Source organism: Hypanus sabinus, chromosome 30, assembly GCF_030144855.1.
Source record: "Hypanus sabinus isolate sHypSab1 chromosome 30, sHypSab1.hap1, whole genome shotgun sequence".
Lineage (NCBI taxonomy): Eukaryota > Metazoa > Chordata > Chondrichthyes > Myliobatiformes > Dasyatidae > Hypanus > Hypanus sabinus.
Window position 1 is genome coordinate 26472726 of NC_082735.1, and position 22151 is coordinate 26494876.

The 22151-nt window shown below is 47.7% G+C and overlaps 1 protein-coding gene across 1 annotated transcript in view; it reads left to right on the forward strand.

Moving 5' to 3' along the window:
- Nucleotides 1-22151, forward strand: part of LOC132383463 (bone morphogenetic protein 7-like) — a 195361-nt gene that overhangs the window by 788 nt on the left and 172422 nt on the right. The gene's annotated exons all lie outside the window — the stretch shown is intronic.

Sequence of the window (22151 nt, forward strand, 5' to 3'; positions counted from 1 at the left end):
TGGTGAAATTAATCTTGCGGAACAATATAATTTCAAAGATCGCACAAAAGTATTGCCTTAGCGAGATTACCTTGAATTGAGTCAATGTGGATTAGGGTAGCTGAATAGGTAGGCTTTAATGTTCAGCTGGCACTGTTCATCCAAAGCTAAAATATCCAAAAACCCAGCTATCCTGAACTGAGATGTATCCTCATGTATGAAGTTGCTAAATGATAAAGTATCAATAAAGGTCAATATTAGCCCAGCATAATTTCCATTAGAACAGTATTGTTTTCTGTATTTGCAGAGATCAATTAACAGAGTAGTAAGCTTGTTACAAAATTAATAAATTAACAAAGTTTGGTGCAACATATAACACTGCACTTTGTAGAGTAACCCTCGGATGCTAGAAGTAACAAGCTACGAGAATCTCATAGTTTGCTGAAATACTAACAACTTGTCCTTTCCAAAGTCTGCTAATGTACCAAAATTGGAAACGGTAAATCAAGCTTCAACTGTTGAATTGTTACAAGATATATTTCCATCTTTGAAGTTCCAAGTTCAAAGTAAATTTATTATCGTGGTATGCAAGTGTCACCACATACTACCCTGAGATTTTGTTCCTGGACCCAATGTGGTTTAGGGCCAACTGTTAGAAACTTCAGTTGGAATCACTGATTGATTAACTCCACTGGGAAGCTGCCGTTGAGCTGATTTGGAAAAAGTTCCAGGTACTAAGTTAGCAATTTCCTAACCATGGAGACAAGTGAATGGCAAGTCGCCGATTTCTCCATTGTAGTTTCTTTAAAAATCTAAGCATCATAAATCTATTAACCCCACTGGAAAAATGCAGCCACCTGAGGCCCGAGTTTCAGTAATGCCGGATCATTTTAAAATATCCTGAACGTTTTGAAGTTCTATATAAATGATTCTCCCTCTTTAAAGAGAAGATTTACTTTTCTGAGTTTCCACCTGCGTGACAAGAAGCAGAGTGTGATGTCAAGCCTGCAACAGTCATAGAATCTGAATTGTTTAATATCGCCAGCGAATGTCGTGAAATTTGTTAACTTTGCGGCAGCAGTACAATGCACTACATAAAACCAGGAGAAAAACCTGTGAATTGGGGTAAAGCATACAGTCTGTACCTTCTTCCTGATGGTAGCAATGAAAATAAGGCCGAACCTGTGCGATGGGTGTTCTTAATGACAGAGCCGCCATTTTGTGGCATCGCTTCTTGAAGATTAGTCATCTCACATGGCAGAACATCTTAAACACAAGCGGTTCTAGAAATCCAGAACAGCACACATAAAATGCTGGAGGAACTCAGCAGGCCGGGCAGCATCTATGGAAAGGAATAAAGGGCCAACATTTCAGGCTGGGATCAGTCATTAGGACTGGTCTTCACGTGGCCTGAGTGGCTGAGTTCCTTCAGCATTTAAAGTGCGGCAGAAATATCGGAACGTGGCTGCCTTTCGTCCGAACTGTCTCTGCAGCTTTGGTTTCTGAGCATTGTTGTGGGGCAAGTTGCTGAAAGTGTGGGGAGAGAAACAGGCCAGCTTACAGGGTTTGAGTGTTGCTGGCAAGTCAGCTATTTATTGCAGTACTTGAAAAGGTCATTTTAGAGGGCATTTATCATTTTGCTGGGGATTTGAATTCAAACGTAATCTAGTCATTTTGTCTTCAATAAATAGAGCAGATTTTTATGGGCTCTACTAGAAGAGATGGGTCTTCTGCCTACCTAGGTCACTACTTTTGAACCCACCTTTCCAATTCTTTTAGCTAATTGAATTTAAATTTCCCAGCTAGCAGGCTGGGATTTGAACTCCTATTCTGGGATCTTTAATCCAGTCCTCTGCATTGTTAGTCCAGAAATAGTACCCTGAATCTGATCACACTCTCCTTGGCTGAGGGACCTGTTATCTGTTTCTTTAATTGTTCCTGATGAAGGATCGTAACATCTCGCAGGGGATGAGAACTAAATATAAATTGGAATGTGCGAATTCAATACGAAATCCGACTTAGGTGCAGAATTTAGGGAGATGGAATAAAGAGAATTAAATCAATTGCATAACTCTCCAGCAATTAAACACCTCAGCCCAAAACGTCAACTCTCCCTCCGTAGATGCTGCCTGACTTGCTGAGTTCCTTCAGCATTTTGTGTTCTTTGCTCAAGACTTCCAGCATCTGCAGAATCTCATGTTTAAAATCCACACGTGCAATCTCTAATTGTAATCAGCAGATAGGAATGAGTGTTATTACAATACTTGAAATGACAAGATCACATGGTGAGTTTAGACTGTATCACGCAAAGGCGGCAATTTCAAAGCATTTTTTTCTTGGCTTCCAGATGAGCAATTTTTTTTTGCTTTTAGATCGTGACCTAGTTGTACCTTAACTTCATTTGCAGAAATTTATTTTGTATCCCTTTATACTCGTACCCAACAAAAACCTGTTGGCTGTTAGTCAAAAGACCGTGGGTGATTTTGGAAATCTGAGATCCAAATAGAAAATGTAGGGAACATTCAGCAGGTGAAACAGCAGCGGCAGAGACTGAAATAAAACTAGCTTTTCATTTTGTTAATCTATCTGAACCTATTGATATTGATTCTTGCAAGTTTCAATTTTTCTCCATTCTTCTCCATTCAGCCACACACAATTCTTTTATGAGAGAAAGTTTCACATTTCCTGTAATATCTGTGTGCACTTTCTGATTTCGCTCATTGCAAAGAAACTTATCAAAAACTTCCTGCAACTTCATGTAAGCACTATCCAGTGAGCCTGCTGTCTATATACCAGTGACCTCTTCAAAACTTAACTCTGTTCGAATCCAAGCTGATTCTTCGATCAGTTGCCCAAGTGAGCAGTGTGTTACTGGAAATCCAAGGAACACACACAACATGCTGTAGGAACTCAGCAGGCCAGGTAGCGTCTATGGAAAAGGGTACAGTCGACGTCTCGGGCTGAGACCCTTCAGCTGGAGAAAAAGAGATGAGGAGTAGAGTTAAAAGGTGGGAGGTCATTTTGCCCCCACAGATCTGTTGGCTCTTTTATACATGTTGTATGGGAATGTCTAGGGGTTTTTGGTTTGTGAGGGAAAGTTATCAGTACTCTTACAGAACTAACATGGGTACAATTACTAATGGACCCTGCTGTACATCTTCTAAATGACGACTCCCACCTTTCCCTTACGAAAAAAGCACGCAAAGTCTGGCTGGCAGGCCTGACTGCAGCTAAGAAGATTGTAGTCCAGCGTTGGAAACCTCCCCATGATATTTCAAGTACTCACTGGCTTCTGAGCTTTTTGAACATTTCTTACCTGGAATTATCATCAGCAGGAGTAAATGATGCATGACCAAACACAATCTTAATGTGGTTGGTGGAGGGGAGAGGGGTGGGGGGGGGGGCAGAGAGGGGTGGAGAGGGGAGTATTGAATGTAATTTGTTGGTGTTGCAATAAAAATTAGTGATTTATAAAAGGTGGGGGAAAGGGAGGAAGAAAGACAAGGTGATAGGTGAAACTGGGAGGGGGAGGGATGAAGTAAGGAGCTGGGAAGTTGATTGGTGAAAGAGATAAAGGGCTGGAGAAGGGGGAGGTGGGGATTGAAAGCCATGGAAGAAAGGCAAGGGGGAGGAGCACCAGAGGGAGGTGATGGGCAGGTATGGAGATGAGGTGAGAGAGGGAAAAGGGCATGGGGAATGGTGAGGGGGGCAATTACAGGAAATTTGAGAAATCAATGTTCATTACATCAGGTTGGAGGCTACCCTGATGGAATATAAGGTGTTGTTCCTCCAACCTAAGAGTGGCCTTATCACAACAGTGGAGGAGACCATGGATGGACATATTGGCCTGGCCTTGTGTTGGATTCCATAACATCCCCAGACTTGCGAGAATTCACTCTCCTTTTCTGCTTAAATAGTAGAGTTTTAATTTTTTCCAAACCAAATGAGGGTTTGAATGCCCTCTTTTTTATCAATGGGTTCTTCTAGGATTCTTTTTCTCATGGCTGCCTGTTAGGAGACGAATCTCAAGGTCTGAATAATGTTTGCATAGTTTGATAATTAATGTACTTTGAATTTTAATTCAAAATAGAAAATCTGCAACCTTCTGATCTATTTTCTAACATATACCTAAAATCCATTACCATTAATTTGTTTATTAGGCGCTCCAACACTGATGAGGGTTTAGGCAGCAAATGAGCTCAAGCAGGATGGACAAAATAAGTGGATGTTTCAGAACTTGTCTGGCCGATTGGAAAGACGTGACAGTGCAAACTCAGCCTGAGACTAAATAACCCCCACTGGTTGTGGACAGCCGGCTTCAGAACGAAACCGAATGAATGGCAAAAGCATAGAGCTGGGCGGAGACTCATGGTGGTAGCTTTGAGCTTTCTCGGTTTAGCTAGAGGAAACTGCAGCTCAAATAGGGATGAAAGTCAGGCAAGCAATCTAGAGCACACTGCTTTGTGTTGTAAGAAGGAAAGTGTTTTAAAAGGGCAACATGGGGGTAAGAGCTTGAGAGATTTCAGACATTACTGCAGGGACATGGAGAGAGATCAGAAAGATTCTGCTTGTTGATGCACCATCAGTAACTCACTCTGAGACGTAAAGGCGAGATATCGGCTTTTATTGACTGGAAGAAGGAACAAGCAGTGGTTGACCACCATACTACATCCTGGAGACTGAGAGGCCAGGCTCAGGCCTCAGTCGCCTTTATACCGGGGTCTGTGGGAGGAGCCACGGGAGCAGTCAGCAGGGGGCGTGTCCAGACAGGTATATGTAGTTCACCACACTTGCATTTGTCTAATGGAAGCATAAAAGGGTGGATTTCAGTAAATCATTTACTCTTTCAACAATACTCTCTTTAACTTTGTTTAACCCTGGTTGGTCCATTCCTTCCTTACGCTCTTCCTTCCATTCCTGGACAGATGTTTATTGAGCTGAAAACACACAAATTCCACCATCATGGCCTTCACAAAATCCTGTACATGTGCTCACTGGAGAACTAAACCAACATAACATACTCTTCCATTCTCAACACTGAGTCTCACATTCAACCAGCTCAAGATGGCAGGTCACATCATTCGCCTGTCTGACACCACAACCCAAAAGAATCAGTCCAGTCTGGGTGGACACAGAAATCACTCCGAATTCATCCTCAAGGCCTCCTTGAAAAGGCAACATCTTCTCCAACCCATGGGAACCTCTGAGCCAAGACCACTCAAACAGGAAGGCATGGAGCACCTTGGGTGCCTCTGGCTGAAGCAAATGGGGGCCATATCCAACCAGGGAATGCACAACAATCCCAAGTATCGCCCCCTCCCCACCACACACCACCTCTCCATCTGCGGTGAAGCCTGAAGCTCCTGCATAGATCACCACACAACACACAGCTCTGCAAGTCATCCTCAAAGCCAAGGGACTGACCGAGAAAAAGAGATGATCCAGAGCCACAGCAGACAGCAAAATTGATTGGAGAAGTTCACCGACAAAACTTCAACAAGTATTTCAGTGTCTATATATGGTAAACATAAATATTTCAGGTTTTCTTTGTATTTCACATTTTCTGTCAAACCTTGAACTATTGTAGCACAGCCATAAAATAGTTTACCACCCACTTTGAGTTCCAATCACCACATAAGACCATAAGACATAGGAGAAAAATTAGGCCATTTGCTCCACCATTTGATCATGGCTGATTTATTTTCCCTCTCAACCCCATTCTCCTCCCTTCTCTACTTTATGTCACGGTGTGGACAGATTATTCCTTCAGGTTCTGATATAGTTGACCTCCTTCAACCACCTAAGTGAAGACTCCACATATTTTGCTCCCATACATCTCTGCTCAGTCACACAGATTGACTTCCCCTCCCATTGGGACACCAGTACCCCTCAGCTCCTGCTGGGATCTACCTGTGCGACTTCCCTATTTCTAATCGACATGTTGCCTCTCAACAGTACCATCTAAAAGCTCTGGGGAAGAAAATTCCACTTGAATTATTCTAGGAGAAAAGGTAGTGTACCACCAAAAAAAGATCAGTTTGACCTGGAACAGAGTAACATTATGCACACACCTGAGAGACCAACTATTGGATTATTTCTCCCGATTTTTAGCCAGACTTTAATTTTTAATGTCACACTTCTGGTATTAAGTTCCACATAGTTGGACAGCAGCTGTACAACACAACATTACTCTTCCACATGAATAGCCACCGGGCTTATTTGTTCTCAGATCAACCAGGCTCTGCTTGCCTCGTAAACCCTGAAATAGTCAACTCTCAAATTGTAATCTTTGTCCTCACCAAGACCTCCTGTACTTCATTTCAGTGCTTTATCACTGGAGATCTGGGCAGTGGTCACGGTCAGCCTCCTCAGGAACCCCCTCCCACGCCCACTTCCTTACTCTGTCCTGCTGAAGGGTCTCGGCCTGAAACGTCGACTGTACTCTTTTCCGTAGATACTGCCTGGCCTGCTGAGTTCCTCCAGCCTTTTGTGTGTGCGTTGCTCTGGATCATGTCTGCCACTTCTCACAGTTTTGCTGCTCATGGCTGCATCACACAATGACTGGCTTTGGGAAAGTGATACAAGGGCCTAGACTTCACAGCTGAAGAAGCATTATCACTGCATCCTCTCTACCTAACCCCACACAGATTTTGTATGCTTTCATGTGATCACCTCTCTTTCTTTGGTACTCCTGTGGGGGTGGTGGGGGGGGGGGGGAAATTGTCTCAGGAATCAATATAGTGAACTTTCACTCCAGCCCTCCTCTCACAGTTATATCCTTGCATGTGTAGGGAGAGCATTCCAGATATGGTCCCACTATGGTCCCATATATAGAGGGCAAGACACCACTGCATTTGAGTAAAGGCCAAACAACTATATACCTACATCCTGATTGCTTGTTAATCCTGTATAGCAGTAAAGATTTGCCGTGGCATTATGATGCAAAGCAAGATGTTTCTAGACAACTTTCCCTGTAATTTTGTTTTACAGCTGCATGGATCAGCCACTGCTCTGAGCAGGAAATCTGTACACAGCCTGAAAACTGCATGACACTTTAAATGTTTCAAATGTAAACACAAACCGCAACTCAAAACTCAAGTGAAAAATGTCAGGCAGTCAAAACAACTGACCGGCAGAGCACTGAAAGTAAAATGTTTTGATTAGACGGCGTCGGCTTTCAAAGGTCTGGTGGTTTATTAGCAATGAGAAGCCGACCCCCATTCTGTGTTTATTGTTACAATTTATAACAGTGTCGTAACTTGAAATACCAACAATGGAAGTATGTTGAAGTTCTAAATTATTTAAAAGTAAAGTTGTGGTACATTTATTATTTAGAAAATTTATGGATTATATTCATTAACACATAAATTACAGGCTATTTCACAATTGTATTAACATGGATTTCAAAATTATATTTGTGTAATTTCAACATTCTATTAATGTAATTTCATAATTCTATTTGCATTATATAAAAGAAAAGTCTGGCTGTGAAGCAACAACGGCTATGTGTGCAGGAGCGTTTCAGTTATCATGCGGCCATACACCCAAACAGTTTGGAGGGAACGGTTCTCCCAGAACCTCATTACCTTTTTAACATCTTAATGTATTGTGATATCATAAAATTGTGGTAGTGAATTAATGGGAAAGGTGATCCCTGATGCAAATGATGTGGTGAAGGTTTAGTCTACAATTATACTATAGAGACTGATCTCAGATCGCCGTTCAATATTGATTCACAGCCAACAGTGATTAATTTTCTTGTGTTGGCTGTAAATCCCACCTTTGAGGAAAGTGACTGTAGTAGTGTTGCTTCTCCAAGCTCGTTAGGCTATATTTCATTAGGAGTTTGAGGAGATTTGGAATGTCACCCATAACACTCGCAAATTTCTACAGATTTATCATGGGAAGTATTTCTAACTGGTTGCTTCACCATCTGGTATGGGGGGGGGGGGTGCTATGACATGGTATCAAACTAAGCTGCAGAGAGTTGTAAACTTAGTCAGCTCCATCATGGACACTAGCCTCCGTAGTATCCAGCACGTCTTCAAGGAGCAATGCATCATCAAGGCAGTGGTGTCCATCGTTAAGGACCTCTCCATCATCCAGGACATGTCCTTTTCTCATTGCTACCATCAGGAAGGAGGTACAGGAGCCTGAAGGCACTCACTCAACAATTCAGGACCAGCTTCTTTCCCTCTGCCATCCGATTTCTGAATGGACATTGAACCCATGAACACCACTTTAAAATTAAAATTAAAATTTATTTAATCATTCTGCATGACTTACTTAGCATAACTTATGCCAGTGATATTAAACTTGACTCTGATTCATTGCAAAGGAAGGGTAAATAAGAGGCCCCTCCATGCCTCTGAAACAAAAAATCACAACGAGTGTAGAATGCCTCAGAGTTCATAACTTAAGACTCAATAACAAGTGAGCATTTTAGGAAGCAAAGTGAATCACATCAATGATAAACGGAAGGTGCACACATAAACAAAATGCTGGAGGAACGTATCAAGTCAGGCAGCATCTGTGGAGGGAGATGAACAGTCCCCATTTTGGGTTGAAACCCTCCATCAGGGCTGGCCATCCAGCATTTTGTGTGTGTTTCTCCATTCTTCCGTCATCGGCAGACTCTCTTGTGACATGAACTATAAACCCTGGGTTTGGTGAGCTGCTTTGCTGAGCGCCTGAGTCCACTCGACAGATTTTATAATCTTCTTCTCAATTCTGTCAATTTTATCATCTACTCAATTCTCCATCCTACAGAAAATCCTACAGTCGGCAGTGTTTTGAGTGAAAAATCCTACAAAAGGTAGTGGATTCAGTCCAGTTCATCACTGTTAAAACCCTCCCAATCATTGAGCACATCTACGTAAAAAGTTGCTGCAGAAAAGCAGCATCTATCATCAGAGATCCTCACCACTCAGGCCATGTTCCTTTCTCATTGCAGCCATCAGGTAGAAGGTACAAGAGCCTAAGGACTCACAGCACCAGGTTCAAGAGCAGAGACTACCCCTCAGCCATCAGGGTCTTGAACAAAAGGTGGTAACTGCACTCATTCTACCTCTGGTGTTCCCACAACTGATGGTCTCACTCCAAGGATTCTTTGTCTTGCTATTTCATGCTCACAATTTATTGCTATTTATTTGTATCTGCTTTTGCACAGTTTGTTGTCCAGTGATCCTGTTCACAGTTACCCTTCTGTAGATTTGCAAAGTATGCCTGCAGAAAAGGAATCTCAGGGTTGTATGTGGTGGCATGTATGTACTCAAATAATAAATTTTTCCTCGAACTTCGAACTTTGTACCCCGACTTTGACTTGCCTGTCTGTCACCTGCTATGCAGTTGTAACGAGGATTGAGAATCAGCTGGGTGTATTGCAACCTTTTGGATGAAATTCTGAACCTTGTATTTTGTATTGGTGTCAGGAATGGTAACTTCTGCTGTGGGTTGTCCATCTGTAAATTGCTGTTTTACTCCACCTCCATTAGTACAGCTGGCCTGTTGGGCGGCTCCTGTATTCTGCATCTTATATTTTGTAAAGTCAGTTCCTTGTGTTTTTGTTCCTCACTGGCCTATTTCCTCAATTCCATTTTCCTTCCTCCAAGGTTTCTTTCCAAACTTTCATTAATCTATTAACTGGATGATTTAACTTATGGCTTATCCCCATAGCAACATTGGTTGCTAGGGGATACGCTGTAGAAGAAATAATACCTCATCCAGTCAGAGATATTCCCTTTGTCCTATCCATCCTATCTAGTCCTTGCTGCAGACTAAATATACTCCATTCCCTCCCCCTCCTCTTCGCTCTCCTCCTCCCCTTTCTCCCCTCCCTCTCACTCTCCCCTCTCCCTCCCCATCCTCTCTCCCAGTCACACCTCTAACCATCTCCCCTCTCACTCCCTCTCCATCCTCTCTGCCAGTAACATCTCTAACCCTCTCCCCTCCCACTCCCTTCTCCCATCCCACCTCCCTGCCTCCCTCCCTCCCCTCCCTTTCCGAGTTCTGCAACAGAAGTTCTCCTCCCCTTCCTACAGAAACTCTCCTCCCCGTCCTACAGAAACTGTCCTCCCTTTCCTACAGAAACTCTACTCGCCTTCCTACAGAAAGTCAACTCACCTTTCTACAGAAACTCTCCTCCCCGTCTGACAGAAACTCTCCTCCCCTTCCTACAGAAACTCTCCCCCCCCTACAGAAACTCTCCTCCCCTTCCTACAGAAACTCTGCTCTCCGTCCTACAGAAACTCTCCTCCCTGTCCTACAGAAACTCTCCTCCCCTTCCTACAGAAACTCTACTCCCTTCCCTATAGAAACTCTCCTCCCCATCCTACAGAAGCTCTCCTCCCCTTCCTACAGAAACTCTCCTCCCCTTCCTACTGAAACTCCCCTCCACTTCGTACAGAAACTTTCCTCCCCTTCATACAGAAACTCTCCTCCCCTTCCTACAGAAACTCTCCTCCACTTCGTACAGAAACTCTCCTCCCCTTCCTATAGAAACTCTCCTCCCCATCCTACAGAAACTCTCCTCCCCTTCCTACAGAAACTCTACTCACCTTCCTACAGAAACTCTCCTCCCCATCCTACAGAAACTCTCCTCCCCTTCCTACAGAAACTCTACTCCCTTCCCTATAGAAACTCTCCTCCCCATCCTACAGAAGCTCTCCTCCCCTTCCTACAGAAACTCTCCTCCCCTTCCTACTGAAACTCCCCTCCACTTCGTACAGAAACTTTCCTCCCCTTCATACAGAAATTCTCCTCCCCTTCCTACAGAAACTCTCCTCCCCTTCCTATAGAAACTCTCCTCCCCATCCTACAGAAACTCTACTCCCCTTCCTACAGAAACTCTCCTCCCCATCCTACAGAAACTCTCCTCCCCTTCGTACAGAAACTCTCCTCCCCTTCCTATAGAAACTCTCCTCCCCATCCTACAGAAACTCTCCTCCCCTTCCTACAGAAAAGCTCCTCCCCTTCCTACAGTAACTCTCCTCCACTTCCTACAGAAAATCTCCCCCCCTTCCTACAAAAACTCTCCTCCTCTTCCTACAGAAACTCTCCTCCCCTTCCTACAGAAACTCTCCTCCACTTCGTACAGAAACTCTCCTCCCCTTCCTATAGAAACTCTCCTCCCCATCCTACAGAATCTCTCCTCCCCTTCCTACAGAAACTCTACTCCCCTTCCTACAGAAACTCTCCTCCCCTTCCTACAGAAACTCTCCTCCCCTTCCTACAGAAAAGCTCCTCCCGATCCTACAGAAACTCTCCTCCCCATCCTACAGAAACTCTCCTCCCCTTCCTACAGAAACTCTCCTCCTCTTCCTACAGAAAAGCTCCTCCCCTTCCTACAGTAACTCTCCTCCCCTTCCTACAGAAACTATTCTCCCCTTCTGATGCACCATCAATAACTTTCTGAGACGGGACGCGAGATAACGGCTTTTATTGACTGTTAGAAAGAACAAACAACACTTCATCACCATACTACATCCTGGAGACAGAGAGGCCAGGCTCAGGCCTCAATCACCTTTATACCGGGGTCTGCGGGAGGATAAACGGGAGCAATCAGCAGGGGGTGCATGTTCAGATAGGTATATGTAGTCCACCACACCTTCCTACAGAAACTCTACTCCCCTTCCTGCAGAAACTCTCCTCCCCATCCTACAGAAACTCTACTCCCCTTCCTGCAGAAAATCTCCTCCCCGTCCTACAGAAACTCTCCTCCCCGTCCTACAGAAACTCTCCTCCCATTCCTACAGAAACTCTCCTCCCGTTCCTACAGAAACTCTTCTCCCTGTGGTGAACTACATATACCTGTCTGGACACGCCCCCTTCTGACTGCTCCTGTGGCTCCTCCCACAGGCCCCTGTATAAAGGTGATTCAGGTCTAATCCTCTGCCTCATTCTCCAGGATGTAATATGATGGTCACTCACTGCTGGTTCCTTCTTCAGTCAATAAAAGCCGATATCTCGCCTTACGTCTCAGAGTGAGTTATTGATGGTGCATCAATTTTATTGACTGGAAGTTTTAAAACATGGAAACCGTTTTACGTCCGGAAAGGTTGGATTTGGACCCTCAAGACCCTGAAGCAGCTCTTGCTTTTGAACACTGGCTTGCATGCTTCCAATCATACTTGGCAGAGCTTCGTGCCACTGACCCTGCCGTTATGTACAGAATTCTCCTCTCGAGGGTCACCCCAAAAGTTTATTCCCTTATCCGGGACCTGCCGACCTACGAAGGGGCACTGGACGCCCTCAAACGACAGTACCTGCGGCCGGTGAACACCGTCTACGCAAGACATCGTTTAGCTACCCGGCGACAGCGGCCTGGCGAATCGTGCGCTGAGTTTCTCTGAGCACTACAGACACTCGTCCGACCTTGTGACTGCAAGATGCTCACGGCAGAACAACATGCGGAGCTGCTAGTGCGAGACGCCTTTGTGACGGGACTGAGGTCAGTGTACATGCGCCAGCGGCTGCTGGAACACTCTGATCTTACCTTACGCTCGGCGATCGAGATGGCCAACGCTCTGGAAGCTGCGCTGCACTACGCCGACGCTGTCCAGTCGCGCGATTCCCTGCCGGTTCCGTGGACGACTCAGACCCCACCACCGCCGGCTCCCGCGAGCGAAATCGCCGCTGCCAGTCGCGATTCCACAAGCTCCCCGAACCCGACCACAGCGGCAGCCCGTCAGAAGCCCGTGCTTTATTTTTGTGGCCACAAAAAGCACCCCAGTAAACGCTGCCCAGCGCGAGAAACGACCTGCTCCAGCTGCGGAAAGCGGGGCCATTTCGCCAAGGTCTGTAAGTCTAAACTGTGAGCGGCGTGCAGCGCTGCGGGTGAGACGTGGGGGCCGCCATCTTGCATGCCCGGATGTGGGTGGCCATCTTTGTCGACGTCAGCACGCCCCGCCCCCGACCCTCCGATGCTTACCGGGTACCCCGACGGCGATTCAACTCTGGCCACTGTAACCCTCGACCAAAGCGCCCCACACCAGCTTGCAAGGTCAATGATGGACATCCTGGTGGAGGGGCACAGGACTAGATGCCTGTTTGACACGGGCAGCACTAAGAGTTTCATTCACCCGGACGCTGCAAAGCTGCGGACTCGCAACACGGCCAGTTAGTCAGACGATCCATTTGGTTTCTGGGTCGCAGTCCACAGACATCCGGGTGGGTTGTGTAGCGACTTTGGTGGTGCAAGGCACAGAATATCGGAACTTTGCGCTACTGGTCATGCCTAATCTGTGCGCACCTGTGCTATTGGGGCTGGACTTCCAGAGCCACCTCGAAAGTGTGACTATGGTGTATGACGGGCCCCTCCCACCACTCATTGTCCGGAATCCTCAGTTCTGTGGGCCTTCATCACTACTGACCACACACACACAGCGACACACACATCCCATCCAACACGACAGCCGCGCTACCGACACCACTTGCAGTCTCTCTACTCTCAAGGTCTCTCCCCCGCCGCTGTTCGCCAACCTGACCCCCGACTGTAAACCGGTGGCGACTAAAAGCAGGAGGTACAGTGCCGGGGACAGGGCCTTCATTCAGTCAGAGGTGCAGTGGCTGCTCAGAGAGGGGATCATTGAGCCAAACACAAGCCCTTGGAGGGCCCAGGTGGTCGGATGGTGGCCCCACCCCACCCCCTCACGAACTCCTATTCTCTTTTCCCAGGAAGTCTGTCACTGGGACCGCTCTTCCAGTTTGGCTGATGTCCCCGGGGCCAGTGGTGTTCCGGAAACATGTGAGGAGCAATAAATACTCCCCGCTGGTCGAGAGGGTTCACCTTCTGCATGCGAACCCCCAGTATGCTTACGTGGTCTTACCTGATGGGCGGGAGGACACGGTCTCCATCCGCGACCTGGCGCCCGCAGATGCAGCAGACCACTACCCTGAACACTCTCCGGTAACTATCAACCCTGTACCCGAGGTGACACCGCGCTCACCAGGCCCTACATGGACTCCTCATGACACATGTATACAAGGTGCCTCGCACATGCATGTGCTGGAACCAGCACAACCTCCGTCTCCTGTGCAATCTGCAATGTTGCTGGCATCGGTGCAATCACAGTCGGTGCTACGTAGATCGCAGCGACAGATTCGACCACCTGATAGACTTGACCTGTAAGAAACTTCGCCACATGGGGACTCTTTCAAACAAAGGGGGGGGTGAATGTGGTGAACTATGTGCCTGTCTGGACACGCCCCCTGCTGACTGCTCCTGTGGCTCCTCCCACAGGCCCCTGTATAAAGGTGATTCAGGCCTAATCCTCTGCCTCATTCTCCAGGATGTAATATGATGGTCACTCACTGCTGGTTCCTTCTTCAGACAATAAAAGCCGATATCTCGCCTTACGTCTCAGAGTGAGTTATTGATGGTGCATCACTCCCCTTGCTACAGAAACTCTCCTGCCCGACCTACAGAAAATCTACTCCCCTTCCTACAAAAAATATCCTCCACTTGCTACAGAAAATCTCCTGCCGTTCCTACAGAAACTCTCCTCCCCTTACGAGAGAAACTCTGCCCCCCCTTCGTACAGAAACTCTCCTCTCCGTCCTACAGAAACTCTCCTCTCCGTCCTACAGAAACTCACCTCCCCTTCCTACAGAATCTCTACTCCCCTTACTACAGAAACTCAACTCTCTTCCCTATAGAACCTTTCCTCCCCATCCTACAGAAACTCACCTCCGCTTCCTGCAGAAACTCTCCTCCCCTTCCTACAGAAACTCTCCTCCCCATCATACAGAAACTCTCCTCCCCTTAATACAGAGGCTCTCCTCCCCGTCCTACAGAAACTCTCCTCTCCTTCCTGCAGAAACTCTGCTCCCCTTCTGATGCACCATCAATAATTCTCTGAGACGGGATGCGAGATATCGCCTTTTATTGACTGGAAGAAAGTACAAGCTGCAAACTCTCCTTGCCTTCCTACAGACACTACCCTCCCTTTCCTGCAGAAACACTCCTCCCCATCCTACAGAGGCTCTCCTTCCCTTCGTACAGAAACTCTCCTCCACTTCCTACAGAAACTCACCTCCCCTTCCTACAGAAACTCTCCTCCCCTTCCTACAGAAACTCTCCTCCCCTTCCTACAGAAACTCTACTCGCCATCCTACAGAAAAGCTCCTCCCCTTCCTACATAAACTCTCCTCCCAATCCTACAGAAACTCTCCTCCCCATCCTACAGAAAAGATCCTCCCCTTCCTACAGAAACTCTCCTCCCCATCATACAGAAACTCTCCTCCCCTTAATACAGAGGCTCTCCTCCCCGTCCTACAGAAACTCTCCTCTCCTTCCTGCAGAAACTCTGCTCCCCTTCTGATGCACCATCAATAATTCTCTGAGACGGGATGCGAGATATCGCCTTTTATTGACTGGAAGAAAGTACAAGCAGCAAACTCTCCTTGCCTTCCTACAGACACTACCCTCCCTTTCCTGCAGAAACACTCCTCCCCATCCTACAGAGGCTCTCCTTCCCTTCGTACAGAAACTCTCCTCCACTTCCTACAGAAACTCACCTCCCCTTCCTACAGAAACTCTCCTCCCCTTCCGACAGAAACTCTCCTCCCCTTCCTACAGAAACTCTACTCGCCATCCTACAGAAAAGCTCCTCCCCTTCCTACAGAAACTCTCCTCCCAATCCTACAGAAACTCTCCTCCCAATCCTACAGAAACTCTCCTCCCCATCCTATAGAATTTCTCCTCCCCTTCCTGTGAAACTCTCCTCCCCATCATACAGAAACTCTCCTCCCCAACCTACAGAAACTCTCCTCCCCTTCCTACAGAATCTCTCCTCCCCTTCCTATAGAATTTCTCCTCCCCTTCCTGTGAAACTCTCCTCCCCTTCCTACAGAAACTCTCCTCCCCATCATACAGAAACTCTCCTCCCCTTAATACAGAGGCTCTCCTCCCCATCCTACAGAAACTCTCCTCTCCTTCCTGCAGAAACTCTGCTCCCCTTCTGATGCACCATCAATAATTCTCTGAGACGGGATGCGAGGTATCGCCTTTTATTGACTGGAAGAAAGTACAAGCAGCAAACTCTCCTTGCCTTCCTACAGACACTACCCTCCCTTTCCTGCAGAAACACTCCTCCCCATCCTACAGAGGCTCTCCTTCCCTTCGTACAGAAACTCTCCTCCACTTCCTACAGAAACTCTCCTCCCCTTCCTACAGAATCTCTCCTCCACATCCGACAGAAACTTTCCGCCCCTTCCTACAGAAAATCTGCTCCACTTCCTACAGAATCTCTCCTCCCCTTCCTGCAGAATCTCCCCTTCCCTTCCTACAGAAACTCTCCTCCCCTTCCTACATAAACTCTCCTCCCCTTCCGACAGAAACTCTCCTCCCTTCCTACAGAAACTCTCCTCCCCCTCATGCCGAAAATCTCCTCCCATTCCTACAGAAACTCTCCTCCACATCCAACAGAAACTCTCCGCCCCTTCCTACCGAAACTCTGCTCCACTTCTGATGCACCATCAATTACTCTCGGAGACGGTACGCGAGATATCGGCTTTCATTGACTGGAAGAAAGATCAAACAGCAGTTGACCACCATACTACATCCTGGAGACTGAGAGGCAGGGCTGAGGCCTCAAGCGCCTTTATACAGGGGTCTGCGGGAGGAGATACGGGAGCAATCAGCAGGGGGTGCATGTTCAGACAGTTATAGGCAGTTCACCACAACTTCCTACAGAAACTCTCCTCCCTTCCAGCAGAAATTCTCCTCCCTGTCCTACAGAAACTACCCTCCCCGTCCTACAGAAAAGCTCCTCCCCTTCCTGATGAATCTCCTCCCCTTCCTCCAGAATCTCTCCTCCCCTTCCTATCGAAGCTCTCCTCCCCTTCCTACAGAGTCTCTCCTCCCCTTCCTACAGAGTCTCTCCTCCCCATCCTATATAAACACTCCTCCCCTTCCTACAGAAACTCTCCTCCACTTACTACAGAAACTCTCCTCCCCTTCCTGCAGGAACTCTGCTCCCCGTCCTACAGAATCTCTCCTCCCCTTCCGGCAGAAACTCTCCTCCCCTTCCTACAAAATCTCTCCTCCCCTTTCTGCAGAAACTCTCCTCCCTTTTTCTGCAGAAACTCTGCTGCCCTTCCTACAGAAAAGCTCCTCCCCTTCCTGAAGAAACTCTCCTCCGCTTCCTCCAGAAACTCTCCTCCCCTTCCTGAAGAAACTCTCCTCCCCTTCCTATAGAAACTGGACTCCCCTTCCTACAGAAACTCTACTCCCCTTCCTACAGAAACTGTCCTCCACTTACTGAAGAATCTCTCCTCCCCTTCCTACAGAAACTCTGCTCCACGTCCTACATAAAATCTCCTCCCCTTCCTACAGAAAAGCTACTCCCCTTCCTACAGAAACTCTCCTCCCCTTCCTACAGAAACTCTCCTCCCCATCCTACAGAAACTCACCTCCCCTTCCTATAGAATCTCTCCTCCCCTTCCTACATAAACTCTCCTCCCCATCCTACATAAACTCTCCTCCCCATCCTTCAGAAAATCTCCTCCCCATCCTACGGAAACTCTCCACCGCTTCCTACAGAAACTCTCCTCCCCTTCCTGCAGAAACTCTCCTCCCCTTCCTACAGAAACTCTCCTCCTCTTCCTACAGAAAAGCTCCTCCCCTTCCTACAGAATCTCTCCTCCCCTTACTACAGAAACTCTCCTCCACTTCCTGCAGAAACTCTCCTCCCCTTCCTGCAGGAACTCTGCTCCCCGTCCTACAGAATCTCTCCTCCCCTTCCGGCAGAAACTCCCTCCCCTTCCTACAAAATCTCTCCTCCCCTTTCTGCAGAAACTCTGCTGCCCTTCCTACAGAAAAGCTCCTCCCCTTCCTGAAGAAACTCTCCTCCGCTTCCTCCAGAAACTCTCCTCCCCTTCCTGAAGAAACTCTCCTCCCCTTCCTATAGAAACTGGACTCCCCTTCCTACAGAAACTCTACTCCCCTTCCTACAGAAACTGTCCTCCACTTACTGAAGAATCTCTCCTCCCCTTCCTACAGAAACTCTGCTCCACGTCCTACATAAAATCTCCTCCCCTTCCTACAGAAAAGCTACTCCCCTTCCTACAGAAACTCTCCTCCCCTTCCTACAGAAACTCTCCTCCCCATCCTACAGAAACTCACCTCCCCTTCCTATAGAATCACTCCTCCACTTCCTACAGAACCTCACCTCCCCTTCCTACATAAACTCTCCTCCCCATCCTACAGAAACTCTCCTCCCCATCCTACAGAAACTCTCCTCCACTTCCTACAGAAACTCACCTCCCCATGTTACAGAAACTCTCCTCCCCATCCTACAGAAACTCTCCTCCACTTCCTACAGAAACTCACCTCCCCTTCCTATAGAATTTCTCGTCCCCTTCCTATAGAAACTCTGCTCCCCTTCCTACAGAAAAGCTCCTCCCCTTCCTGAAGAATCTCTCCTCCGCTTCCTCTAGAATCACTCCACCCCTTCCTCTCGAAGCTCTCCTCCCCTTCGTACAGAAACTCTCGTCTCCTCCCTACTGAATCTCTCCTCCCCTTCCTGCAGAAATTCTCCTCCCCTTCCTATGAAACTGTCCTCCCCGTCCTACACAAACTCTCCTCCCATTCCTACAGAAACTCTCCTCCCCATCCTACAGAAACTCTCCTCCCCTTCCTACAAAATCTCTCCTCCCCAACCTACAGAATCCCTCCTCCCCTTCCTGCAGCAATTGTCCTCATCTTCCTATAGAAAATCGACTCTCCTTCCTACAGAAACTTGACTCCCCTTCCTACAGAAAATCTACTCCCCGTCCTACAGAAACTCTCCACCCCTTCCTACAGAAACTCTCCTCCTCTTCCTACAAAAAAGCTCTTCCCCTTCCTACAGAATCTCTCCACCCTTTCCTACAGAAACTCTCCTCCCCTTCCTACAGAAACTCTCCTCCCCTTACTAGAGAAACTCTCCTCCGCATCCGCCAGAAACTCTCCTCCCAATCCTACAAAATCACTCCTCCCCTTTCTCCAGAAACTCTCCTCCTCTTCCTACAGAAAAGCTCTTCCCCTTCCTACAGAATCTCTCCTCCCTTTCCTACAGAAACTCTGTTCCACGTCCTACAGAAACACTGCTCCCCATCCTACAGAAACTCTCCTCCGCATCCTCCAGAAAGTCTCCTCTCCTTCCTGCAGAAACTCTCCTCCCAATCCGACAGAATCTCTCCTCCCCTTACTAGAGAAACTCTCCTCCCCTTCCTGCAGGAACTCTGCTCCCCGTCCTACAGAAACTCTCCTCCCCTTCCTGTAGAAACTCTACTCCCCTTCCTACAGAACCTCACCTCCCCTTCCTACAGAAACTCTCCTCCCCTTCCTACAGAAATTCTACTCAACATCCTACAGAAAAGCTCCTCCCCTTCCTACAGAAACTCTCCTCCCCATCATACAGAAACTCTCCTCACCTTAATACAGAGGCTCTCCTCCCCGTCCTACAGAAACTCTCCTCTCCTTCCTGCAGAAACTCTGCTCCCCTTCTGATGCACCATCAATAATTCTCTGAGACGGGATGCGAGATATCGCCTTTTATTGACTGGAAGAAAGTACAAGCAGCAAACTCTCCTTGCCTTCCTACAGACACTACCCTCCCTTTCCTGCAGAAACACTCCTCCCCATCCTACAGAGGCTCTCCTTCCCTTCGTACAGAAACTCTCCTCCACTTCCTACAGAAACTCACCTCCCCTTCCTACAGAAACTCTCCTCCCCTTCCGACAGAAACTCTCCTCCCCTTCCTACAGAAACTCTACTCGCCATCCTACAGAAAAGCTCCTCCCCTTCCTACAGAAACTCTCCTCCCAATCCTACAGAAACTCTCCTCCCAATCCTACAGAAACTCTCCTCCCCATCCTACAGAAAAGATCCTCCCCTTCCTACAGAAACTCTCCTCCCCATCCTACAGAAACTCTCCTCCCCTTCCTACAGAAACTCACCTCCCCTTCCTATAGAATTTCTCCTCCCCTTCCTGTGAAACTCTCCTCCATCATACAGAAACTCTCCTCCCCAACCTACAGAAACTCTCCTCCCCTTCCTACAGAATCTCTCCTCCCCTTCCTATAGAATTTCTCCTCCCCTTCCTGTGAAACTCTCCTCCCCTTCCTACAGAAACTCTCCTCCCCATCATACAGAAACTCTCCTCCCCTTAATACAGAGGCTCTCCTCCCCATCCTACAGAAACTCTCCTCTCCTTCCTGCAGAAACTCTGCTCCCCTTCTGATGCACCATCAATAATTCTCTGAGACGGGATGCGAGGTATCGCCTTTTATTGACTGGAAGAAAGTACAAGCAGCAAACTCTCCTTGCCTTCCTACAGACACTACCCTCCCTTTCCTGCAGAAACACTCCTCCCCATCCTACAGAGGCTCTCCTTCCCTTCGTACAGAAACTCTCCTCCACTTCCTACAGAAAATCTGCTCCACTTCCTACAGAATCTCTCCTCCCCTTCCTGCAGAATCTCCCCTTCCCTTCCTACAGAAACTCTCCTCCCCTTCCTACATAAACTCTCCTCCCCTTCCTACAGAAACACTCCTCCCTTCCTACAGAAACTCTCCTCCCCTTCATGCCGAAAATCTCCTCCCATTCCTACAGAAACTCTCCTCCACATCCAACAGAAACTTTCCGCCCCTTCCTACCGAAACTCTGCTCCACTTCTGATGCACCATCAATTACTCTCGGAGACGGTACGCGAGATATCGGCTTTCATTGACTGGAAGAAAGATCAAACAGCAGTTGACCACCATACTACATCCTGGAGACTGAGAGGCAGGGCTGAGGCCTCAAGCGCCTTTATACAGGGGTCTGCGGGAGGAGATATGGGAGCAATCAGCAGGGGGTGCATGTTCAGACAGTTATAGGTAGTTCACCACAACTTCCTACAGAAACTCTCCTCCCTTCCAGCAGAAATTCTCCTCCCTGTCCTACAGAAACTACCCTCCCCGTCCTACAGAAAAGCTCCTCCCCTTCCTGATGAATCTCTCCTCCCCTTCCTCCAGAATCTCTCCGCCCCTTCCTATCGAAGCTCTCCTCCCCTTCCTACAGAGTCTCTCCTCCCCTTCCTACATAAACTCTCCTCCCCATCCTACATAAACACTCCTCCCCATCCTACAGAAACTCTCCTCCCCTTCCTACAGAAAAGCTCCTCCCCTTCCTACATAAACTCTCCTCCCCATCCTACATAAACTCTCCTCCCCATCCTTCAGAATATCTCCTCCCCATCCTATGGAAACTCTCCACCGCTTCCTACAGAAACTCTCCTCCCCTTCCTGTAGAAACTCTGCTCACCTTCCTGCAGAAACTCTCCTCCCCTTCCTACAGAAACTCTCCTCACCATCTTACAGAAAAGCTCCTCCCCTTCCTACAGAAACTCTCCTCCCCATCCTACAGAAACTCTCCTCCCCTTCCTACAGAAACTCACCTCCCCTTCCTATAGAATTTCTCCTCCCCTTCCTATAGAAACTCTGCTCCCCTTCCTACAGAAAAGCTCCTCCCCTTCCTGAAGAAACTCTCCTCCGCTTCCTCTAGAATCACTCCACCCCTTCCTCTCGAAGCTCTCCTCCCCTTCCTAGAGAGTCTCTCCTCCCCTTCGTACAGAAACTCTCGTCTCCTCCCGACTGAATCTCTCTTCCCCTTCCTGCAGAAACTCTCCTCCCCTTCCTATGAAACTGTCCTCCCCGTCCTACACAAACTCTCCTCCCCATCCAACAGAAACTCGCCTCCGCATCCTCCAGAAACTCTCCTCCCCATCATACAGAAACTCTGCTCCCCGTCCTACAGAAACTCTCCTCCCATTTCTACAGAAACTCCACTCCCCTTCAAGCAGAAACTCTACTCCCCTTCCTGCAGAAATTCTACTCCCCTTCCTGCAGAAACTCTCCACCCCTTCCTGCAGAAATTCTACTCCCCTTCCTGCAGAAACTCTCCACCCCTTCCTGCAGAAATTCTACTCCCCTTCCTGCAGAAACTCTCCTCCGCTTCCTACAGAAACACTCCTCCCCTTCCGAAAGAAACTCTCCTCACCTTCCTACAGAAAAGCTCCTCCCCTTCCTTCTGAAACTCTCCTCCCCTTCTTACACAAAATCACCGCCCCTTCCTAAAGTACCTCACCTCCCCTTCGTACAGGAACTCTCCTCCCAATTCTACAGAATCTCTCCTCCTCTTCCTACAG